The following is a 24,890-nucleotide window of genomic DNA, read 5'->3' on the forward strand; positions in this document are numbered from 1 at the left end:
TATATATATATATATATATATATATATATATATATATATATATATATATATATATATATATATATATATATATATATCAGGGTTGTCCATGATCAATATGAAATATATAAAGTTATCTGAATGTTCCCTCCACATGGCTTGTTTTTGTTCACTATGATCTACTTATTTGCCTGTGAATTGTTGTGGTCCTATGATAATGTTTAGCAGTCGCTCAAAGATGAGGATTTTTGGCTGATGTGTGAAATTTGCGTAATTTTGAGATGGAGTGTTGGTACTCCTGCCCCCCCCCTCATGCCAAACCAGTGGCGTGGAGGTGCTTCCGTTACAACGATGGAAGGGGGTAGCAGCACGAGTGGGAAAGGTTAGGGCGATTGGTTTTAGACTCTCGTGTCCAGAGCAGCCGCACTCTTCAATCATATACTGTGCTGATCATGTGATATTTTTGGTCCATCATGTCTTTCAATTTCTTTGGCTTCGGTTGAGTGATGGTGTTGAAGCCAGGACTCCGTTCTTCTTCCGAAAGCTGGCCACTGGGAGCATCGATCTCACAGCTTTCTGCCAGAAGATTGCCACGTGGACTGGATGTTGTACGCCTCTTACAATTCCACCATGTTACCGAGAAAAAGACTCTTGCTGAGAGCTATAGAATCACGTGTTGTGAAGTGATTGATCTGTGGAATAGAGCGAGATTGCCCACGCAACCTCCGGATGCTTGTGTACGTAAGCTGAAAAGGCTCCATGAGAGATATCTAAAACTAACGAAAAATAGCAAAGTGGCAACGACACTGGTGAAATGAACAATGAACTTTTTCTCTCAGACCTGGAGGAGTGATTCGACGTCGTGACAGCCAATGCATTGTTGGAAATAGTGATTAGTGCTGACCATTACTTCCTGGAGCATCAGCGAGAGAGTGTTTTCTCTAGTAGCATGGCTGGAGCTGATTTGGTCACCCGCTCCAGAGAGGAAAATAAACGAAAAAGAGACGAAAATGAAGACTTAGCTCGGCAACGTTACGCTGAAAGGGAAAGCCGCAAGCTGAAGGTAACTGAAAGCGAACCGCTATCGTCTACGTCAGGTGAACCTGAATCTGAAATTCCGGAGGATGGATATATAGCTCCATCAACGTCATCAGAGACCTCTGGCTGCAGTAAAACAGAAGCTCATTCGGCAACTTCATCCAATCAAAACCAAAGAACATTTTCCGATCTCTGGATGTTGTTGATGCGCTGGATCGCGTGAACTTGCCAGATCGAGGGGCTGTGTTCGTGGCCGGAGCTGTCACCAAGGCCCTCGGTCATAATATCGGCGACATCACCCTATCACGGAGCTCTGTATGTCGTTCGCGTATGGAGGGACGTAGAGAAGCAGCTGCCGCCGAGGAAAACGACTTCTACCTGAAAGAACTTCTTCTTCTCCACTGGGATGGTAAACTCTTACCAGATATTGACGGCTCAAAAAAAATTGTCGACCGTATCACGGTGCTGGTTACTGGTGACGGAGAAGAGAAGCTATTGAGTGTCCCAAAAGCAACCAGTGGAACAGGCGAACAGCAAGGAACTGCTTGCATTGAAAAATGGGGAGTCAAAGATCAGGTTCATGGCATTGTGTTTGATACTACGAGCAGCAATACCGGCCTACATCGAGGCGCTTGCATTAGACTAGAGAACTACATGGAGAGAGAAATCGTGTGCGTTGCATGTAGACACCACATGCATGAAGTAGTTCTGTCGCATGCCTATGCCTGCCCATTCGCTGGAACTTCTGGCCCCGACGATCTTCTGTTCAAACGCTTCCAGAAGAAATGGGCAGACTTGGATCATAACCAGTACGACGTGTGTATGGTTTTTGATGATCCAGTACTCGCTGAGCTGTGAGTGGAGATGTTGGATAATTTACTGATAGCAATCACCCAACAACAACCGAGGGACGATTATCTGGAATTGCTGAAGATATCTCTCCTATTCCGAGGTGGTGATGCGGATGCAGGATGGATGGCTAAAGGAATATACGCTATAAAAATTTACTTGTTCCGCCATCAATTCTAACTGACAAAAAAAGGAAAGCAAGAATATTCTGGAATTTGCCTTGTTTTTGAGCCTGGCTTACATAAAATATTGGAACGAGGCACCCATTGGGGTCCGGGCTCCTTATAACGACATCCAGTTCATGAATGTGCTCAAACGTTACCCGGATCGGAAATTATCGGACAAGACAGTTAAAGCGTTCTCGAACCACCTGTGGTTCCTGTCGGAACACTTGGTGGGGTTCGCCTTCTTCGACGATCGCGTGACCGAGGAGATGAAGTCGAAGATGGTCACCAATTTGTCCAGACCAAAAGCTGTCGAGTACCATCGACCAATTCCTCCATCAGACATGATTGCGGGGCCTGAACAAATCCCAGGATTGGTTACAGAACGAACGATGACCTTCTTCTAGCTGCTGGGTGAAAAAAGCCGCGAAAAGGCCTCCGAATTCCTGAAGGTAGCGCCGAAAGAGTGGGAGAGCCATCCGTGCTACACAGAGCTCTAGCAGGCATGTAAGAGGCTGAAAGTCGAAAACGACACTGCCGAGCGCGGTATCCGACTCATCCAGCAGTATAACGAGAAACTCATGAAAGACGAGGAACAGAAACAATACCTACTCAGACTTGTTTTGAACCATCGCAAGGCCCTTCCTGAGCCATCAAAGGCCCTTTTGATTAACTAGGCCGAGTACAGGATAACGGAAAGAGAAATGTGACATGTGTTATGATAGTGTTGTAGTGCAGAGTGCAGTGTGCTGCATCTTTTTATGTAACTTGTGGAACAATAAAGCGTTTGAAACAAAAAATCCAATATTCTTGAATGTTTTTTGATGTTTTGGTCAAAAGTTAACTTTGTGAGCGACCCCGACTAATATGCCAATCGCCATGAAATTTTGTAGAATAAATCCATAGTGGTTGTGGACAAAATCAAGCCTTGTGTACATGGGAAATTCGAAAAAAAAATATTTGTGGACCACCCGAATTATATATATATATATATATATATATATATATATATATATATATATATATATATATATATATATTGATATATATTGATATATATTGATATATATTTACATATATATTGATATATATATATATATATATATATATATATATATATATATATATATATATATATATATATATATATATATATATATATATTTACATATATATTGATATATATTTACATATATATTTACATATATATTGATATATATATATATATATATATATATATATATATATATATATATATATATATATATATATATATATATATATATATATATATATATATACACATATATATGTATATATCTGTGAGTGTGTGTATATATATATATATATATATATATATATATATATATATATATATATATATATATATATATATATATATATATATATATACACATGCATATACAAGGTGTGTTCAAAACGTATCCAACCTTAATTTTTCGTGCGTAAACAAATGAAGCTAGGGAGGGGTGGTTTGGTGCATGTATGTAGGTGATATCCTAATTATATGTAGGCATGTATCCTAATTCGTATGCGTGAATATTTTCCCGCCTGCAGAAGCTGTCATTCGCCGACAGACCGCCGATGAATGAGAAAGTGTAAGTGAGCGCAGTCGGATTTTAGTTTTTGGCAAAATGACGGATCACTGTGGTCTCATCGCCAGTGATCACTGTGTTGAAGAAGTTGGGATCGCTGTTCACAGTCTCCAGCATGTCCTGTGCAATCTCCAAACGATTCTCCTGAAGCCCAAATCCTCAGTCACAATGGAATGAATGGATCCAATGCTGACGCCTGCCTCGTCTACAAGTTCTCTGATCGTGATTCGATGATACTGCATCAGCAGCGTCCTCACTTGGTCAATGACGATCTCATTTCGGGATTTTGAAGGCCTACCAGAACGTGCTTCACTTTCCACTGATGTGCGACCATCTTTGAAGTGGTTGTACCACTCTTTTATCAGTGAGGTGCCCATTGCTTCATTCCCGAAGGCCTGTTGAATCTTGCGGATCGTTTGCACTTGGGAATCGCCAAGCTTTACACAAAATTTGATGCAGTCGCGTTGTTCAAGTTTTTCCGTCATTTTGTCAAAAACGAAAATCCGACGGTGCTCACTTACACTTCCTCATTCATCGGTGGTCTGTCTGCGACTGACAGCATCTGCAGGCGGGAAAATATTCATGCATACGGATTAGGATCACCCACATATGTGCACCAAACCACGCCTCCCTAGCTTCATTTGTTTATGCACGAAAAATTAAGGTTGGATACGTTTTGAACACACCTTGTATACATACATATATCGAACTTGATAGATATGGTATGAATACTGCAGCACTGAGTGAAACCCAACTTGCAGACACTGGTCAAATATGTGAAAATACATCTGGTTATACTTTTTTACTGGAACGGTTTGCCATCAACAGAATAACTGATGTACGGGGTCGCTTTTGCTATAAGATCTACGATTGTGAAGAAACTGTCAAGCGTACCGGAAGCAAGAAGTGAGCAGATGCTGTCTGTCAGACTCACAATCAGCAAAAACAAAAGTGCAAGTATCATCAGTGTGTATGCCCCCACCATGACAAACGATGATGTCACAAAGGAAGCTTTTTATAATCAGCTAGATGAATTGCTGCGTCAAATCCCAAAGGATGACAAAATTTTCCTCCTTGGTGACTTCAATGCTCGGGTTGGAACAAACCACGCAGCATGGCCTGAAACACTTGGTCGGCGCGGAATTGGCAAGCTAAATTCCAACAGTCTATTATTACGACTATCAAAATGTAAAGAATACAGGCTGACTATTACCAATACTATGTTTCAGCTACGTGCAGCACACAAAACAACCTGGATGCATCCTCGAGCAAAACATTGGCACATGATCGACTATGCAATCGTACGAAGTCGTAATCGCAAAGATGTGACGATCACAAAAGTTATGCGTGGTAATGAGTGTCAGACTGATCACAAAATGATTCAAATGAAATTAAAGATGGTCATTCACCCAATCATCAAAAAGTCCAGTTTTAAGGCAATAAGAAAGTTGAATGTTTCGACTCTAAGGTCAGCAGAAACCTGACACCAGTTGGCCGAAAAAATAAATTGTGAGCTTACTGCAAACCCAATAGATCCAAATGGCACAGTGACCAACGAATGGAATATTCTGCGTGGCACGGTCTACAACACATCGAAGATGATGCTTGTACTGAAAACCAGGAAACAACCAGACTGGTTCTCAGATAATTTGGTAACTATTCAGAGGATAATTGACAACAAAAACGAAGCATCTCGAGCATGGCTATCCAGTAACACACGATCATCGAAATTGAAGCGCCAACTTTGTCAAAGGCGGCTGCAAAATGAAACGCGCAAGTTGAAAGACCAGTGGCTGTCCCGAAAAGCCCAGGAAATACAATTGGCGGATCGAAATGATTCAAAGAATTTCTATGATGCCATAAAAGAACTTTATGGCCCTTCTGCACATGGTGGTGCTCCCCTGCTCTCTCAAGACGGCAGAAAATTGTTAACCAACCAGGCAGAGATACTAGGTCGCTGGCAGCAACATTTTAACGAGCTCCTCAACAGACCATCGCATATAGATCAGCGCAGCATAGACCAACTGCCTCAAAAACCTGTGATTCAGCATCTTGCGAATTAACCAACTGAACAAGAAATTCGTAAGGCTATCAATTTGTTATCAAACAGCAAGTCACCTGGTGAGGATGGGATACCAGCTGAGATTTTCAAACATGGTGGCGAAGTTCTAATCACACGTCTGCACAGCCTCTATTGTCATATTTGGCAAAACAAAGAAGTGCCCCAACAACTGAAGGATGCTCTCATTGTTACGATTTTCAAACGGAAGGGCAGCCGTTCAGAATGTGGAAATAATAGAGGAATTTCCCTCCTAAGTTCATGTATATATATATATATATATATATATATATATATATATATATATATATATATATATATATATATATATATATATATATATATATATATATATATATATATATATATATATATACACACACACAAGCCGGTAGGTGGCGATGGGTCGCCGGGCATGGAAACTATAAGATATAGAGCAAAATGGATGTGATACAGCAGATAGGGAATCACCTTAAGATTATGCATATCAAATATCATCCAGATCCATCGACTGATAACTACTCGGTATCCATTTGAATGAAAAGTACTGAAAATGCGGTTTGAAATTGGAAATCCCCAAAGTTCGAGAGGGTGCTGTGGGTGAACAAAGATATAAATCGAAAATCCGGCTCATTTTTTGTGCACAATGTATTCCAGACGATTATTGTGAATTTTCATGACCATGCGACCATAACCCTAGGAGTAGCATTTGGCGCGAAGGCACCTCGAGCTCTCGCAGATGATCGATTTTTGCACTAATTGACCTTTGACCCCTGACCTAAGCGAAATCGGTCAATATGTCGTGAGGCAAAGTTGTAGTACTCATTGAGTGCCATTAACCTGCAGTTTCATTCATATCGATGCATTCACCTGGTCGCTAGGGGGCCTTCAATTTTCACCAATTTTCGTGCATACCCTAATTGTAGGGGGCGCTGCCGGTAAGACACTCAATATATCACAAAAACCGGAATATATTTGATAGAGTATCACCTGTAGATCATTCCTGCCAAATTTCATAACCCGACGTGGGATAATGGCTTTTGGAATTGATTTTGCTTGAACGGTACCGATTTTGAAGGTTTTTCAGTTGTTGCAAGTGAACCAAAGTGTCCCTACCAACCATCACAATTTCCAAAGCACTCGGTCATAAGCTGTACCTTCCACCCGAGTTTGGTCAAAATCGGCCCACGTTTACTACCAATTATGTTGATGACAAACGAACAAACATCCAAACAAACAGACAAAATTACTGACAATTAGGGTCACCTATTTCGCGACCCAACAATAAGGGTCACCTATTTCGCTGACCCAATATATACATACAGGCCACTGAATTAATACACCAGGGGGTTGACTCAGCCTGTCATCCTTCCGAGGTCGGCGAAATGAGTACCAGTATACTGGGCCGGTGTATACCCCAGTTAAAATAGGTGTACCATATCCCTGTGTCGTAAGAGGCGACCAGGGTTGCGTCAGGAAGGGCATCCGGTGTAAAACATGTGCCAAATCACTCTGCGGATCAGAAGGATGATTCGCTGTGGCGACCCCTAACGGGAGCAGCCGAAAGAAGAAGAAGAAGAAGATATATATATATATATATATATATATATATATATATATATATATATATATATATATATATATATATATATATATATATATATATATATATACACACCCAGAATCTGTGGGGCTCACACAGTCCACCATCACCCATCTTTTGGTAAAAATACTGAAATCCAGGATCACTGCTCACCTCCACTCATATTCCTCTTCTTTCTACCTGTAGAATTAGATTCCACATCCTCTTCAATCTCACTCCTCTCTCCAGGTCTTAAAGAGAGTTGTTTACTGCAATCTTAGATTGTCCCTAATCCAAAACCACGATCTTTCCTACCTTCGTTAACTGCACCCGAACCTCTACAAATTTTCCAGTTTTTCTTCCGTAGAGTTTGCTTTTCCATGCATGTCTGCTTTCCATCTTCTTTTTGTCTGTTACATCTTGATCCATTCAGTGTGTTGGATGTAACTCCCCTGGTCTTTCAAAACCACAACAATATCAATAAATTATTCAGTCAATTCTGTCCAATGTATAATTAACTTTTCATCCACTTACATCACCGAGAAACCAAAGTAGTCTTTACAGTTAGTGACGATGATGCTCTTGAAGGACATTCCTTGCAAACCCCCAAAATAGTTCACATTATTTTGGTATTTGAGTAATTTACAACAGCTTTTTGTAACGAGGTTACTTGATAGTGTGAAAAATATAAATACATTAATTGTTTGGTTTATATAATAACCTTTACCTTCACCTTGTGATTTTGAAGAATATTCTCTCTCTCTCTCTCTCTCTCTCTCTCTCTCTCTCTCTCTCTCTCTCTCTCTCTCTCTCTCTCTCTCTCTCTCTCTCTCTCTCTCTCTCTCTCTCTCTCTCTCTCTCTCTCTCTCTCTCTCTCTCTCTCTCTCTCTCCCTCTCTCCCTCTCTCCCTCTCTCCCTCTCTCCCTCTCTCCCTCTCTCCCTCTCTCCCTCTCTCCCTCTCTCCCTCTCTCCCTCTCTCCCTCTCTCCCTCTCTCCCTCTCTCCCTCTCTCCCTCTCTCCCTCTCTCCCTCTCTCCCTCTCTCCCTCTCTCCCTCTCTCCCTCTCTCCCTCTCTCCCTCTCTCCCTCTCTCCCTCTCTCCCTCTCTCCCTCTCTCCCTCTCTCCCTCTCTCCCTCTCTCCCTCTCTCCCTCTCTCCCTCTCTCCCTCTCTCCCTCTCTCCCTCTCTCCCTCTCTCCCTCTCTCCCTCTCTCCCTCTCTCCCTCTCTCCCTCTCTCCCTCTCTCCCTCTCTCCCTCTCTCCCTCTCTCCCTCTCTCCCTCTCTCCCTCTCTCCCTCTCTCCCTCTCTCCCTCTCTCCCTCTCTCCCTCTCTCCCTCTCTCCCTCTCTCCCTCTCTCCCTCTCTCCCTCTCTCCCTCTCTCCCTCTCTCCCTCTCTCCCTCTCTCCCTCTCTCCCTCCCTCTCTCTCCCCCTCCCCCTCTCCCCTCTCTCCCCCTCTCCCCTCTCTCCCCCTCTCCCCTCTCTCCCCCTCTCCCCCTCTCCCCCTCTCCCCCTCTCCCCTCTCTCCCCTATCTACCCTCTCTCCCCTCTCTTCCCTCTCTTCCCTCTCCACCCCTCTCTCCCTCTCGAACCCCTCTCTCTCTCTCTCTCCACCCCTCCCCCTCTCACTTACAGATTCCACATCTCGAACTTTCGCAGGGTTATGACGATGATTTATGCACTTAATGAAATTAACAAGAACTCCTCGATACTTCCCAATATATCACTTGGATACATGATTTATGACTCTTGTTTTAACATGCATAAGACCCTAAATGCTGCACTCAGCCTCCTCAGACAGCAGTTCATTGAAGATATTGAAGGTGTTTGTCCAATTCATGCTGTGATTGGCGAGTCTGGTTCACAACATTCATTGTCAATTGCTCGTTTATTTGCTCTCTTTTTAATTCCACAAGTAAGACAATTTATTCAAATTATTTTATTTTATTTTCGTTAATTTTGAATTCTGTTTTAATTCGCAGTGTTGTGGAGCTTTTAGAGTTCAAAGATTTGCACCGTATGCTGTTTTATTCAGATAAGCTACTTTGCCTCATGTCGATGCTTGAGTGATAAACAACAATTTCCTTCATTTTTGCGAACAATGCCAAGCGATGCATTCCAGTCAATCGCCATAGCAAAGATGGTTCGACACTTTGGCTGGGTTTATATCGGTATGATTCAGAATAACAAAGAATATGGGAGAGAAGGTATTGCACAATTTATTGCTGAATCAGAGGATTATGGATTATGTTTTGCCTTTCAAGAAGTTCTGCCCCAAAAAGAGGATGGAATTGAAATAAAACGTCTTGGTAAATCCACATATAATTCCACTCATTTTAGAGGACATATTGTGATCAAGACAATTCTTCTTGTTATTGTAAAAAGACAAAAGTAAATTGACATAGGAGTAAAATATATTTGAATCTTTAAAGTAGACAATTCTCAGCACATTTGCAAATGGATGGAGAATACACTCTTTTGCTTAAATTGACATTGCAGAGGTGTAATAAATGTGGAATATGCAAAAATTGTAACTAGAACGACACTCAGTGGAGCTCACACCTCCACCAGGCTGAACAGTTTAGGTTTTGTATTCCACTGATATGCCAGATCTGCATCCAGACCTCAAGCAAAATCTAATCAGCTTGTTCATATCACCTATCCAACCCATCCACCAAGTTTTGTCATAAAGGGTACACAAGTTTTTGAAACATCGTGCAACTTTAAAATTGCTTTTGACCACATCTCTGAATGGTGAAGAATCACTTGGAAAATAATAATATAATTGATTTATCCGGTTCGTCACCAAAATTGAATCAATTCTTCCTTGTCAAACACCCAACCTGCCCACCAAGTTTTGTCCGAATCTGTCGTTAAAGCACTAGCTAAGGCTAATTGTAATTTTACCACATTTAGTAATTCAAGCGAACATTCAGTTTCCAAAAGGGGTCCTTTCGGTCCCTTGGGTGTTCGAAGTCCTTTGGGTCCTTTGGGTTTAATGGGTCTTCATGGTCTTTTGGGTAATTAAACAGCACATAATTACGAGAAAGTCACACAGTTTCAGGGATGGATGGCTTCACTGACCACTTCACAGATGGCTTCACTATGTTTTTCGTTTTTATATACCATGAAACCCCAACATTTGTGGATTCTTCATTCACAGAACTCGCGTAATTGTGGTTTATAAAATCTGACCTGCTATTACTTTAGCAGCACCTCTGATTCAGCTGTTTGCGGTTTTTGTGAGCACATAAACCATTTTCCTCCAGCCACGCATAAAGCAGCTCTACAATTGTGTAAACCATTCCCCACCAACTTCTCCCACAAACAATGGTCACATTACTCACCCCTCCTCGAACTTCACACCACCCTTGCATGGGTGGCAACTGATGTGCAGCCTATCCTGGGTTTCTTTCTTTCTTCTCATCCCATTGCCTTGACCTGCTCTGATTCCTCTTGCTCGTGGACTTTTTTCCACTCATTGTTCGATAATTGCTCCGAAGCACAAGAGTAGTGCAGGAGCTGTGTCTGCTGCAAAGAGGCAGAAAAAACGTCATGAGTCGAAGCCAGAATTTGGAGCTACAAGAGCGGGTCTCAAGAGGTGAGATTGCAGCGTTTGTGGCCAGACATTTTGGTGTGAATGATTTGACCACCATCACATTGAAAAAAACAAACGAAAATGCAATAGATGAAAGGGTCATGGCGAGTGCAGTATCCCGCACCAATGTGGTTCCCCACGTTAAGGCCCAGTCACACCTTGACGTTTTAGCCAGCTTATGCCGATTTTTGAAAAAATTCTCTAAAACGCTGGCTCACGTCGAATACGTTATGGGTAAGTTTTGGAAAGATTGAGAGCACGCTGAAAAACACTGCCATACGTCGTAGTACGCTGGCTTTCATCGTTGTACTTTGCGGTTGTCCTCAAATTTTAGCATGCTTGAAATTTTACGACTTATGCCAGCGTATGACTCACAAGTTCCGCTACGCTGGCCATAATTTGTAGGCGCGTTATGCGATCATTGACAAACGTTGACACACGTTAATTGTAAGTTACTTGTAAGTGGAAACACGTCGAGGTAATGTTTAGCGTACCTGAAACTTATTTCTAACCTATAAGTAACGTGTTGTAGGCACGTTACACGAACGTTGACACACGTCGACACAGGTTACTAGTAAGGTACTCATAAATTGAAACACGTCAATGTAATGATTAGCGTCAGTGTTCCAGACTGCCTGTTTTTTATTTTTTTATTTATTTTTTCTTCGGTATGACGGCCATGTTGACACTTCGATTTCTAGTGCAGTTATGATTTAAATTGTTGAGCGGCAGACTATTAATTATATTATATTATAACCGCACGAGAAATCGAAGTGTCAACATCACCGTCATACCGAAGAAAAAAAAACAAAAAAAAACAAAACAGGGAGTCTGGATCACTGACGCTAACCATTACGTTGATGTGTTTCGACTTATGAGTAACTTACAAGTAACTTTTGTCGAAGTGTGTCAAAGATCGCATATCGTGCATACAACTTATTCCCATTGCATGCGGAATGTGTGAGGCATACGGCACGTACGTCGTAAAATGTTTAACACGTTTAAAAGTACAACACGTACTCCACTTACTACGACGTATGATAGCGTACTTTAGCGTTCTATTCACAAATACCAAACTTACCCATACCGTATTTGACGTGCGCCAGCGTTTTAGACGCATTTTTCAGAGGTCGGCATACGCTGGCAAGATCGGCAAGGTGTGACTGCAATGTTGACACTTCCATTTCTCCGGCGGTTATGATTTGAATCATTTTGCGGCAGCGTTTTAATAGGCTAAGCCACGTGATCGTCGGCGATACGTGCAGCGCGCTATGCATAAGTTAGACTATCGTTGGGCATTGGTTGTGAACGCCGACAACAGGCTAAGCATTCGTTCGTATCTAGAAGACAACGAAACGTTCTGTGTCCATTACTTATATGTTATGCATACGACCAACTTGTTGTGAATACGTCCGAAACTTAAAAAAAAAAAAAATTAAAAGTTCAGCGTAAGGCAGCGTTTTACATACATTTTGATACGTTGACATTGCTGGCTAAAACGTCAAGGTGTGACTGGGCCTTTAGGGATGTTCACCTATATGTCATTAAGTGTGTGGTTCCAGGACATTGTCCAGAGTAACATTCCTTTAAGGGGACCTCTGATTCCTCAAAAGGCAAAGTGTGTCACCGATAATCTGGTTGTCACCAGTGATTCTGGAATGAGTGATGCAGGAACGAGTGGCCTCAGTACCTGCCAAACTCCCAGGTGATTGTTTAACCGCTTCAAGAAGTGATGTGGTCTCCACACTGTCAAGCTCTCGGGCGAGCATGCCTCAGTGGGCCTGGAGGCAGCTGAAACCTTCCCTGGTCAATTCGCGCAGCTCATCGAGGAGAAGGGGTATGTACCAGAGCAGGTTTTTAATGCAGACGAGACTGCCTGCTCTGGAAAAATAAATGCACTCGAGAACTTTCATCTCAAAGTGAGAGAAGATAGCATTGGGGTTCAACGCTGCAAAGGACCAGATATCTCTTCTCCTCTGCGCCAACGCCAAAGTGGATTGCATGATCTAAACGATGATGCTGTACCATTCCATAAACCGACCTGCTCTTAAGGGCACAAAGAAGCAAACTCTGCCCATATTTTGTAGGGGCAACAGAAAGCTGTTGGTAACAGCTGCCATCTTCATGGATTGGTTCAAAAACTGATTTGTCCCTCAAGTGGAGAGGTACCTGGCAGTAAAGAACCTCTTCTCTAAGGTTCTTCTGTTGGTGGACAATGCTCCTGGCCACACTGAGGTGCTGGAAGTTGTACATACCAATGTCGTGGTCATCTTCCTGCCACCCAACACCCATCTTCCTTTTCCAACCACTCGACCAAGGAGTAATTTTGATGATCAAAACATTTGCACCCTCCAAACCTTCCATCATATCTTGGATGCAATGAAGTTTGACCCCAAATCTGCCATTGGGAAATGTTGGAAGGACTTCAACATCGCCCATGCACTGCATCAGTGCCATCAAAGACCCACTGGTTGAAGTGAAGGTCTTCACCATCACTGATAGCTGTCAAAAGTTATGGCCACAGGCAGTCAACAACTTCAGAGATTTTTCCCGATATCAGGGAAGAGAGGCGAAAAATTGCTGGGTTGGCATGGGAGCTAGGAGGTGAAGGCCTCGATGATGTGGAGCCTTTAGAATTGGAGGAGCTCACTGCCTCGCATTGGGAGGAGCTGACTGAGAAGGAGTTGGAGGACATCATAAAGTTTTCTGAGGAGGCTAAGGAGAAGGAGGAGGAGGAGGGCAGTGAAGAGGAGGAAGAAGAGGCAAGACCCAACCTGGCCACCAAGTTCCTGACTGAGGTGCTGCAGGATATGTGGGCAGTCACTGACGGGTTGAAGAGTCCGACATCCACTTGAAAAGAGGGTTGGATGATGTTTTGCTCTCATCAAAGGAGCTAAACAGAAACCTGCAGCACTCGGAAAAACAGCTGTCGATTACTCTTTGTTTCACACCGATTCTTCACTTTCACAAGTAAGAAACAAACAGCCGACCAATTTGGTGAAAACATAACCTCCATCCACATTAGGTCGTGGAGGTAATTATGTTTGTTGTTACAGGCTTGAATGAATAAAAATGGTGTACACAGTATATAAGTAACAACGTCTGGATCAATTCTATTGATGAGAATTATATACTGTTCAATAATTTGTATTTTGATCAATCAGGAGAGGAGATTGCCAACACGAAAGCAAAAGTCATCTTAGCTTTTACTTCTGTCCCAGATTTTGTGCCAATCATAGGAGAAATGTTACGGCAAAATATCACAAAGAAACAATGGATTGCAAGTGAAAGTTGGATTGTTTCCTCAATAATTTCTGCCCAGGATACCATCAATATGTTTGAAGGCACAATTGGTTTTGCTTTAAGCCAGGGATACATTCCAGGTTTGCATGACTTCCTCATTCAGCTCAGACCAAGTCGTCTGAATGTGAATGGAATGGCAAGTATAAAATAAAAATTGCATGACCTTTCTTGCAGATATTATATAAAAAGTAAAAAAAATATTTTATCCCTAAGATGGGAAGCCTTCAACTTCAACAAAACTTTCTTTAACATGAAATCAAAATTTGTGAGAAGGACTAACAGAGTTTCTAATGAAATTATGAAAAATTAAACTATTATGGTTGTTGATTTGTTCAAGAAGAGTTTGTTATTAATCTACTGTTTCCTCTTTGTATCAATGAAGCAGACAAATCACCAAAATTTAAACAACCAACAAGTAAACAAAAAGTTCAATCTGAACCAAACTGATTCCATAACAATGAATCAAGAATCATCTGCTTCAGACATTCTTCATACCAAAACAAAGCTTGTGTCTGGGAAGGAAAAGACATCAGTGAACATATACTTGTTGGAATTTTGGGAGCAGACGTTTGGTTGCACATGGAGTCCAAATGATGGGACTTCACAACTGTGCACAGGAAGTGAAAATTTGGAAACAGTTGATACAGAGCTTACTGATGTATCTCATCTTCGAGTCAGTTACAACACATACATGGCCGTGTATGCGATCGCAAAGGCTTTACAAAACCTTCAGTCCTGTGTGCAAATTAACGGCATTTTATTAAATATTACTTGTGGTGATATTCGAAGCTTTGAGCCCTGGCAGGTGAGAATGTTTTTCGATCAAACTTTTTGTTTTGCTGCATTAAAATGAAGATACTTTGTTCATTAATTTATATGCATACTATAATTCATGTACTGGTGTTTTTGTGTGTATTTGTTTGTTCCACTACTCCTACAGTTCTTAGCCGACTTCATCCGGACTTGCTACATCAGATCAGCATGACCCCAGTTAGTGCAGATGGGTGTTTTTATCTTTGCCGGTGGTCTGGGGGGGGGGTTAGGGGGTGTTGGAGGGGGAGACTCAAGTTCTCTCTGTAAATGTGTATCGTGTAGTGCCATTCCAGGTGGGAGAGGATATTACAACTCCCCTCTATGTGTTGTGCAGTATTCCTGTCCCCAAGTTTTCCAGTGTAGTGAGGTGTTTTGAATTATAAGCAGTTGGTGTGTTTCGACTTCATGCATGTAACCATGGTTATTTTTATATCATTTTCAGGAGCGATTGAAGAAGCTGTCAGTTCCTTATGCACCACCCAGACAAAATAGACCTTTACAAATACACGATTCCATGAACTTGCTTTGAGTGTAAGACCAGAAATTTACTTTGGTCCTAACTTTCCTCTTCTTTACTATCAGTGTATAGCTATTGATCCCTTTACTCTCCATTCTGTTTGGAAATTTTTGTGCAGCTTGTTTGACTATACCTTTAATTTTCTACATATCCATTCGCTCACTTTCTCTTAAGTTGCCTCCTTTCTTATTAAAAAGTTCCGGTCTCCTTCATCTTCCGTTTCTTCCACTCTTCATGGCTTCATCTCTTTCGCCACACAATGAAACTTATCAATCTACACTGAACCGTTTCTCCTCCAGATTTGTCCTTCCTCAGATGTGGTGACTGGAAACTGGAAACAATATTTTTTATGAGGCATCACCAACAACGTCTGGATCAATTATCTCGGGTACCAGTTCTTAATAAAACTCCAACAGGACACGAGTTGATATCAAAGTCGGTTGTGGACATGTTTGAAGCAGCCTTGCCTTGTTGATTGCACACAGGTTGATATCCAACCGGCAGTTAGAATGCAAGTCCACAGACGGTGATCTTGGTATCACCAAAGCAAGCAGATGAATCGGAGTCTACTGCTCCCCTTTAAGTACCAACAACTGAAGAGTGAGGAGAAGAGAATAAAAGCCCTTTGCCTTCTCAATGCAATGAGAGAGGAAATGCCAGTTACAGTTAAGAAATACAAACACAAGTTTCTAAACACGACAAAAGATCAGAAGATTGATCCGGACAAATGTCCAGTCTATATCAGGATGCCCTGGAAAGGGCAATCATCAGGAGATTTGAAGTACAAATCAAACAGAGTGTATCCAACACGTTTCTGGCTGTGCAACCCCGAGTAATCTTTACCTCTCGCCATTTGCTGACGTCAATCAACAAGGATGTGCTACCCATCTCACAAACCAGCAATGCAATTTATGAGTTTAAGTGCCGAGGTGGAGCTCGGTACGTGGGCAGCACAACACTAAGATTGGCTGATTGGATCAAACAACACATCCCTTTGGCGATTCGAAGAAAGATTGTGAGGGTTAGAACACAACCAGTGCGAGCTTGCAGAAATATCCAGCAACCACCGGCCACTGTACCTGCTTCATATGCCATTGCACAGCACCTGGTTGCCAACCCTATCTGTGCAGACCAGCACAATGCAGATATGTTAAGGATATTGAGCCGAGGTCGGAGCTCGTTTAAAATTTACGTATTTGGAAGCAACCTTCATCCTTACCACCGATCCAATATTATGTTTTCAAAAGGAATTTGTACGATCTCTGTGTCTCTTTCAGCATGGAAAGATCAAGGCAAGTACGGTAACAAATGATGAATGGACCTCAGGGGAAACCCATCCCCCCGCTCTCCAGGATGTGGTTGCAAACGTCAATCATCAACGACTCTGTTCCAGCCAATGGGAGCTTGAGGTGAAGGTGATGAGCTGACCAATGGGCATTCGGATTAACCATGACGTCATTATGGTTAAACCAATCAGCATCTACCATATTGAGACCTGCATGGAAAGCACTCGCCTGCACTTCCTCCTTCACTTGCTGTGATTTTTATCCTGAAGAGTGCAGCATGAAAAGCTTCGGTCACTATAATGTCATGTTTGTTTGTTTCCATATTAAAGTTCTGTAGTACCAAACATCTGTATGTATATATACATACATACATACAGTATATATATATATATATATATATATATATATATATATATATATATATATATATATATATATATATATATATATATATATATATATATATATATATATACAAACAGATGTTTGGTACTACAGAACTTTAATATGGAAACAAACAAACATGACATAATAGTGACCAAAACTTTTCATGCTGCACTCTTCATGAGGTTCATGAAGAAGAAGAAGAAGAGGAAGATGTGGAGGATAGAAGAATGTGGAGGATGTGGAGGACAGAGAGAAGAAGAGGTTCATGGATGCGGTGAGGGCGGACATGCGGGTGGTTGGAGTGTCAATGCTCCCGTCCAAAGGCAGAACCTAGTAACTCTCGACTAATTGATTTTGAGAAAACAAAGAAAAACTGTTTTTATATATATTAAAGCCGTATCCATTCGAGAAGATTTGATTATTCCTTTACAGATGTTAGAGCGCTGCCAGTTCGATGTCATGTGACCAAAGCGTGGCATCAGATTGGTCCATTGAGATACTACGTTTTTTTGTGGTATTCACCGAATTCTGGAGGAGTTGCGAGGTCCTGCCATGAGTGTACAAGCTTACATAGGGAACAAATTACAATAACTTATACACTAACATGAAGCCGAAAACCTAGTAACACCAAAATTAGTATTAGCTCACTTTTGATCAAAAAATGAGTAACTAGGTTTTGTCTTTGGAAGGGAGAATGGAAGATGTGGAGGATAGAGCAAAATGGAGACGGTCGATCTGCTGTGGCAACCCCTAACGGGAGCAGCCGAAAGAAGAGATATATATATATATATATATATATATATATATATATATATATATATATATATATATATATATATATATATATATATATATATATATATATATATATATATACATGTATATACTAGCAGGGATACCCGTGCTCCGCACAGGAATCCCATGGATGACGGCCGGTCTGAAGGAGTATATGTCACAGTTAATTGTAAAATTGTAGAGGCTGCCACCATTATTATTTTTTTCATCACCACTAGAATATTATATTTTCCCCACCATGTTTTATATGCAGAAGACTCGAGTTCAAAAATGTTAAGATTTATTGCCGCATTAGATAAAAAACCATAATGCCTCAACAATGTGAGGCTGGTTTCATGTCATCATTTGCGACTTAATTTATACGTCGGGCACAACCCAGCCTGGCCCAGTGTATTTGATTTATTTACGACTGTTATCCTGATAAAAAATTATGTTATATTATGTATACGAAGTTACAACGTACCCACGCCCATAACGATTCTATAAAATATCTACATAGCCCATAACCATTTAATTATAAAATATTATACACATACGCCATACGCCATCACCATTCTATTTATATCTGTAATATGTATAGATACAAACCACCACCACCATTTTTTTATTTCCCACCACCATTTTTTTATTTCCCACCACCATTTTTATTTTTCACCAGCAACAAGTATTTCCTTCATCCTATTCCCTTTTATGAAATAACTGAAGTAGCTCAATAATTTAAGTGGAGTGCTCGAGGATTAACAATATTTGATGTCTTCCCCTCTGGGGCCGATATGTACAAAGCCTGCGATGATCCCACTCTGGAGCATCCCACATATAGCTGACAATGGGAAAAGCAAGGAGTGGATAATTCCAGCCCTGCTACTTTCAATGATTGTCCTTGTGCCTTATTGATAGACATCGCAAAGCACAGGCATACAGGAAATTGTAGTTTCTTAAATTCAATCGTTGAATTTGATGGAATGAGTAGAATTCGCGGAATGAATACATCTTCTCCTTTCGCACATCCTGTCACGATAGTGGCCTCAATAACATGTGGTTGTAGTCTTTTCACGATCAGTTTAGTTCCGTTGTAAAGTTTTGGTGCATCCAGATTACGTAATAACATAATAGGGCATCCAACTTTTAACGACAGATTGTGTGGAGTCAATCCTGGTAATTCCAATGAGTTGAGAAATTCTGTGGGATAATGTATGGCTTGCTCAGACTGTTTCATTAAGTGGAGCCAGGATTGTTCTTTCACAGAGCCACTGTAAGTTTTTGTAATTAGTCACTAAATTGGGATACACATGAGCCTCTAATTCTTCCATAGATGAAACTATTGTACCACAGTCATCGGGAATAGATATTACATCATTTGTGTTCGGGATTTCACCATTTCCAAGTTTGAGAATTGATTGTGTGAAATTGCCTGCATCTAAATCACCATATAATTTGACCCTCATATTTGTTGTTAGATGGATAGTTTGTACGAATTTCCAGAGGTATGAAGATTTTATACTGGCTTTCATTTCATCAGCTGGAGTGCCACGGGGTGCTACAGGTAAAGTTTGTCTTTAATCGCCAAAAATAACCAGCGTAACTCCACCTATAGGCAGGTCTACTCCTCTTAAATCTCGCATAGTTCTATCTAATGCTTCGAATGCATCCTCAGGCGACATCGTACCTTCATCCCAAACTATGAGGTCACAATTCTTCAGCACTTTTGCTGCTTCAGTTTGTTTGCCAATGCCAAAAACTAAGTCGAGAGGAAATTTGAAAGCAGAATGCGCTGTGCGGCCACCTGAAAGTAGTGTTGCGGCTATACCGGATGAAGCAACGGCTAATGCGATCTTTTTCTGGCTCCTCATCTTAGCAAGCAAAAGGTTGAGGACAAATGTTTTGCCAGTACCACCCGGGGCATCCAAGAAAAATATCACACCACTTCCCTCTTGAACCGCTTCAGAAAACAGTTGATATGCATGACTCTGATCCTGTACCAGAAGCAGCTTATTGTCAGAAACAAACTTTGCGAGAGTATCTGTGTTGTAGTTTGTTTCACGGAACCATTCTCTACTGATGGTTGCGCTTTCAGACCTATTAGAAGAGGGAAGTCCCCACTTAGTTAAATCTTTCCCGCTCATGTATAATACCAAATCTTAAATGTATATCAGAGCCTCATTGAACATATCTGGTGTGTACTGGATGTCCACTTGGGGATGTTCTCTTTGGACTCTGTTTTTTACGTCCTCAGACAGGGCCTCTTTGTGAATGTCCCATAGGCTCTTGGGATCTGACATCTCACACGCAGTTATCATAAAACCAAATAGATACCTCATGGTCGCTGGGGATTGAGAAACAGTTGCATTTTCAAGTATGGAGTTCCAATGGGCATCGTCTTCTAGGAGTCCGAGGAGATTTCAAGCCTCACGGAATGTGCTGCAAATTTGCCCGTCCACTTTTCTCAGGTCCATGAAACTCATAGGACCTCGTTTCACATGCAGGAGGAGGCGGACGCAGAAACACTCAAAATTATTGGGATGTACTGTGTACACTCGACCCAATGCATAGGATTTGTAAATATCGGGATATCCTGGAACTTCTGAACCTTGCTTCCTCCCGTTCCAACGTTTCTGACTCAAGTTCCAAGTGAAATACTTTGTCAGCTGAGCATACATTAGAGTTCTAGCAAAGTCATCAATTTTGCATAGTTTGAAAAATGCCAGTAGGTTAGAAATTGGAGGTTCTTCCGCTCGTTGTTGGACATTTTGATCTGTAAAATAAACTCTCTGTCTGTTCTCAAGGTGAATTGTTAGGTGAATAACTGGAGGAAACCTGCCAGTAATGGGGAAGTTCAATATCCTCCATATGGCTTCATTGCTGCATATATCGACCATTTTCATATTTTTGAACCTCGTTGATGTCGTTTCTCTCAATGGTTACTACGGCTTGATCACTGCCCTTGTGAATGTATTTGATAGCTTTTACACTATTGCAGTACTCAACGTTGATAGGGGCATTTGAAATAGTGGAGAGTAATGGGATATATGGAACTATCCATTTATTATCAACAACGACGGGTTCAGGAATACCGTGAACTTTAACCGTTGTTTCAAATCCACCATCATCAGGTGCCCGCCTACGATACAACGGATATCCATCTTTATCTGACTGCGTTTCGTGGAGGAGTTCTCCGGGGAACCTCTTTCCACATTTTCCATTTCTCATACAGGGTGCCTTGCGATTTATTACCCCACATGGACCATGGATCATATGACGTTTCACAATAGCGTACAAAAACGGATCCTCTTCTGGGTTGGGCAATTCAGCGCGAATGACTGAGTCAATCTGGGTGGGTCTAAGTTTTTCTCTGAGCCAAAAAGGCTATGTACGTGTGGAAGACCACGTTTTTGCCATTCTATGGATACATGAAGGCAGCAACAGACCCACATACGTTAAAATCCGTCATAAGATCGATCAACAGAATTAATTTCCTCTGAAAGATTCTCGCTATTAGATAATGTCGGTCATATGCTACTTGTCCTGGTAATAGTTGTTTGACAATTTTTGGCCACTGAGGATTACAGGTTGAAGTAATGAAAACGTCAGGTCTTTCAAAAGTTCGAACATATGTCATTGCATCTTGAGTGCGTTCTGCCATATACCGTGTGGTCCACCAGTAAATGATGATGGTAATATAACTAATTGACCAACATTTGCATGGCTGTCATTGGTTGGAGAATCACAGAGATGTATTTTATCAGCCACACATAACTGCTGCTGATGAGTTCTGATGAATCGTAGTCGTTCAGAGTCAATCTTTGCATACATATCAACTATATATTGGTGAAACAGTTGGCGACAACGCAAAATAATATTGAATCTATTTTGCCTGTGCATGACTCTGTATGCATATTAATCATTAGCAGATACTTTTTTTCCAACATTCATTAGTCCAGTCGTGGGATTGAACTGCCATATTTGGAAGAAATAGCCATCTTGTCCTTCCCAGTTAATCAACGGGTACTGCAGGGCATCATAGGAGCGGTGTATCTCACTGATTCTCTGAAGTTGGTCATTTCTGCAGTGTATGACGATGTCACGCCGATTGAATTCCTGCCCAATGATGACGATGGCCACTTCGTTTACTTGTGAGGCGTTGTATCTTCTCTCATGCTCTCCAGCAGGAGTTATATCAGCATGAATTACAACCCTCATGTCTTCACTGGGAGCCTGTTCTAAGGCTGCTTTGAAACTTCTGACGATGTTGTTAGTTTCATGCAACATCTTGTGCAAGTCCAAAACCAACTCGAGACGGATATCTTCAACAACACCACACCTACGTTGAGCTTCCTGATTGTGATCACCCATGAAATAGATCTGAAGAAACTTCGGTTCTTCTCCGGGTTGTGGCAAAATGGCCCCGGCTCGATTATATATTTGCCCACAAACCTTAATCGAAGGCAAGTAGCCCGGTAACCGAACTTCTTCAGCTCCATTTGATGTCATTTGGAAGCATGAGTTATACCTCCTGATATTGCCAAGGAAATGTTGTGAGTGGGCAGATGTTCCATCCAACAGAGACTTCAACGGTTCTGGTGGTTCGTATATATCAGTGATTTTCACTTTCCCTCCACTGCAACACATACCAGGAGGTTCTTTCTTGAATTTTCTTGCCCCACAATGACGGCAGATCTCATCCATCCCACCTATTTGAAGTATAGGGATCATTTGATACTGATTATGCGGTCTATAGTTAAAGGCTTCTCTTTCCATTTTCGATGATTTGAAAGGGCAGGTTCTATTGGCAGCTGAATGCAACCGTTTGCTTCGGCGTCGATCGTCCGAGACTTCAGGCAGCTCTGCTTCTCTCGCTGCTGCGTCGAGCGTCCATAACTTCAGGAGTCTCTGCAAGCCGAGCAGCTGCCGAATGCGACCGGTCTCTTTGACGCCTTGATGTCGTTTTCTCTTCGGTCTCGACATCTCGTGACGCTTTCACAGTCTTCACGTGTGGCGTTTTTCTCCCAATCCTGCTTCCTCGCTTTTTAGGAGGCATCATTAATTTATTAAAATTATCAAAATATTACTATTATGTATTAATGTGTGGATTAATTTCATGTGTGGTGGTTGTGCTCGGAGCAACTCGTCGGGGGACTATACCCTACAACTCAGGTCACAGGAGTCCTCGCAAGGGGATCCGCTGCCAACTAGGGAGGCCAATTAGTCCTGAGAGCCCTGTGACGAAACGCACAGGTACTGCTCAAAAAGTGCGGGAGTTCCAGCGATTTTCACTGCGGTCCGTGGGAATGAGCACAACCAACCTTTCGCCACTATACAAAAGTAAATAGTCACTCTATTTTAGCACGATCTCCTCATCGAGGTACTGGTCCTATTGCTGAGGTAAATGCTTGATGATGAGGAATGGATGCGAAATGAATGAGGAATTGGTGAGGATTTGATGAGGAAACCTGCTTGATGATGAGGAATTGCTCGGGAAAAAATATCTCCGCTTCAATGAAAGTGTATATTAGAAGACCTCGATTGATGTGAGGCAACATGTCCTGATACTGATGAACTATTGTTCTCAAGGAAATGCGTATAATAGACGACCTCGATCGGTTTTTGTTGATGTAAATAAGGCCAATGATAGTGTATCAAATACCATGGACGGCGTATCATGTATCTTTGGCGAGGAAATTAAAGACGGTCTCTGCATCGCATGTGTAGATATAATATGAACATATTGGGGTGAGGCAGCATGTATTGATCCACTACTGTTCTCAACGAAAAGTGTATAATAGCGAACGTAGTGAGAGCTTCATACTCAACGTGTGCACATGAGAGAAAAGGAAACAACAACAACAACACAATACCTTGGCAATTTCAAATCCATGTCTTGGCTATGACCCTTTTGCTTCCAGTTTTTGTAATGGGGAATGATGCGTCCCTGGAGATAAAGGCATCGTCAGAGACATGAAAGACCCAAATATCAGACATGGTGTATATTTCCTCTTCTGATTTTAATAAAGATAACTCCCACATCATCAAAAAATAATTTTTAATCGTGATTTACATTATTTGATCGGTGATCCCGAATCCAGGCCTAAGTGACGTAAAAACGTTATACAGTAACAATAAAAATGGTTTTTATAACCATGGTTAAAACAATAATGAACAAAGAAAATGTTTATAAACTATGACTTACAGATGAGTATTATATCATTATACGGTATAATATACATACGGTAATTTTTGCATAGGCCTATACACTATAAATAAAGCTTGGTCGACTTACGACCAAATCGAGATACGATTGGTCGGTCGCAACCGATCGTGGTCGTAAGTCGACGACGACCTGTATGCACAATAAAATATGACTTGTGTTAATCATGCATTAAAATAAGCGTTTGTTGATGTGAATCGGGCCTATGATAAGTGTGTCGATTGCATAAGTCATAATTCGGAAACGTGAATTCCGAATTAACTGGAACACTATTTTTTCATTCTATTGCAAATGGCAATGGCCCCATGTCAATTGGCTCAACTTGAAAAATTAACGTTACGAAAAGTGTGTCGAAGGCATGTCATAATTCGGAAACCGGGAATTCGGAAGTCATTGTCTTCAATTGACTGTAGTATTAATTTCTCATTCTCTAGCAAATTCCATTGGTCCCATTTCAATCGGCTGAACTTGAAAAATTAACATTACGCAATCAGGTGATGACGTCATAGTTCAGAAACCGGGAAGTCGGAAGTCATTGTCTTCAATTGACTGTAGCATTATTTTTTCATTCTATTGCAAATGGCGTTGGCCCCATGTCAATCGGCTGAACTTGAAAAATTAACATTACAAAATCAGGTGATGACGTCATAATTCGGAAACCGGAAGTCGGAAGTGCAATTCTTTTACATCGGGACCATCCCGGGTA

At 41.4% G+C, this 24,890-nt stretch overlaps 1 pseudogene; it reads right to left on the minus strand.

The window, feature by feature from the left end:
• Window positions 1-13,306: 13,306 nt before the first annotated feature.
• On the minus strand, window positions 13,307-21,861 carry LOC147035781 (uncharacterized; annotated as a pseudogene).
• Between the last annotated feature and the right edge of the window lie 3,029 nt (window positions 21,862-24,890).

Source organism: Eptatretus burgeri, chromosome 1 (genome assembly GCF_056783735.1).
Source record: "Eptatretus burgeri isolate ZD-2024b chromosome 1, Ebu_testis_v1, whole genome shotgun sequence".
Classification (NCBI taxonomy): domain Eukaryota; kingdom Metazoa; phylum Chordata; class Myxini; order Myxiniformes; family Myxinidae; genus Eptatretus; species Eptatretus burgeri.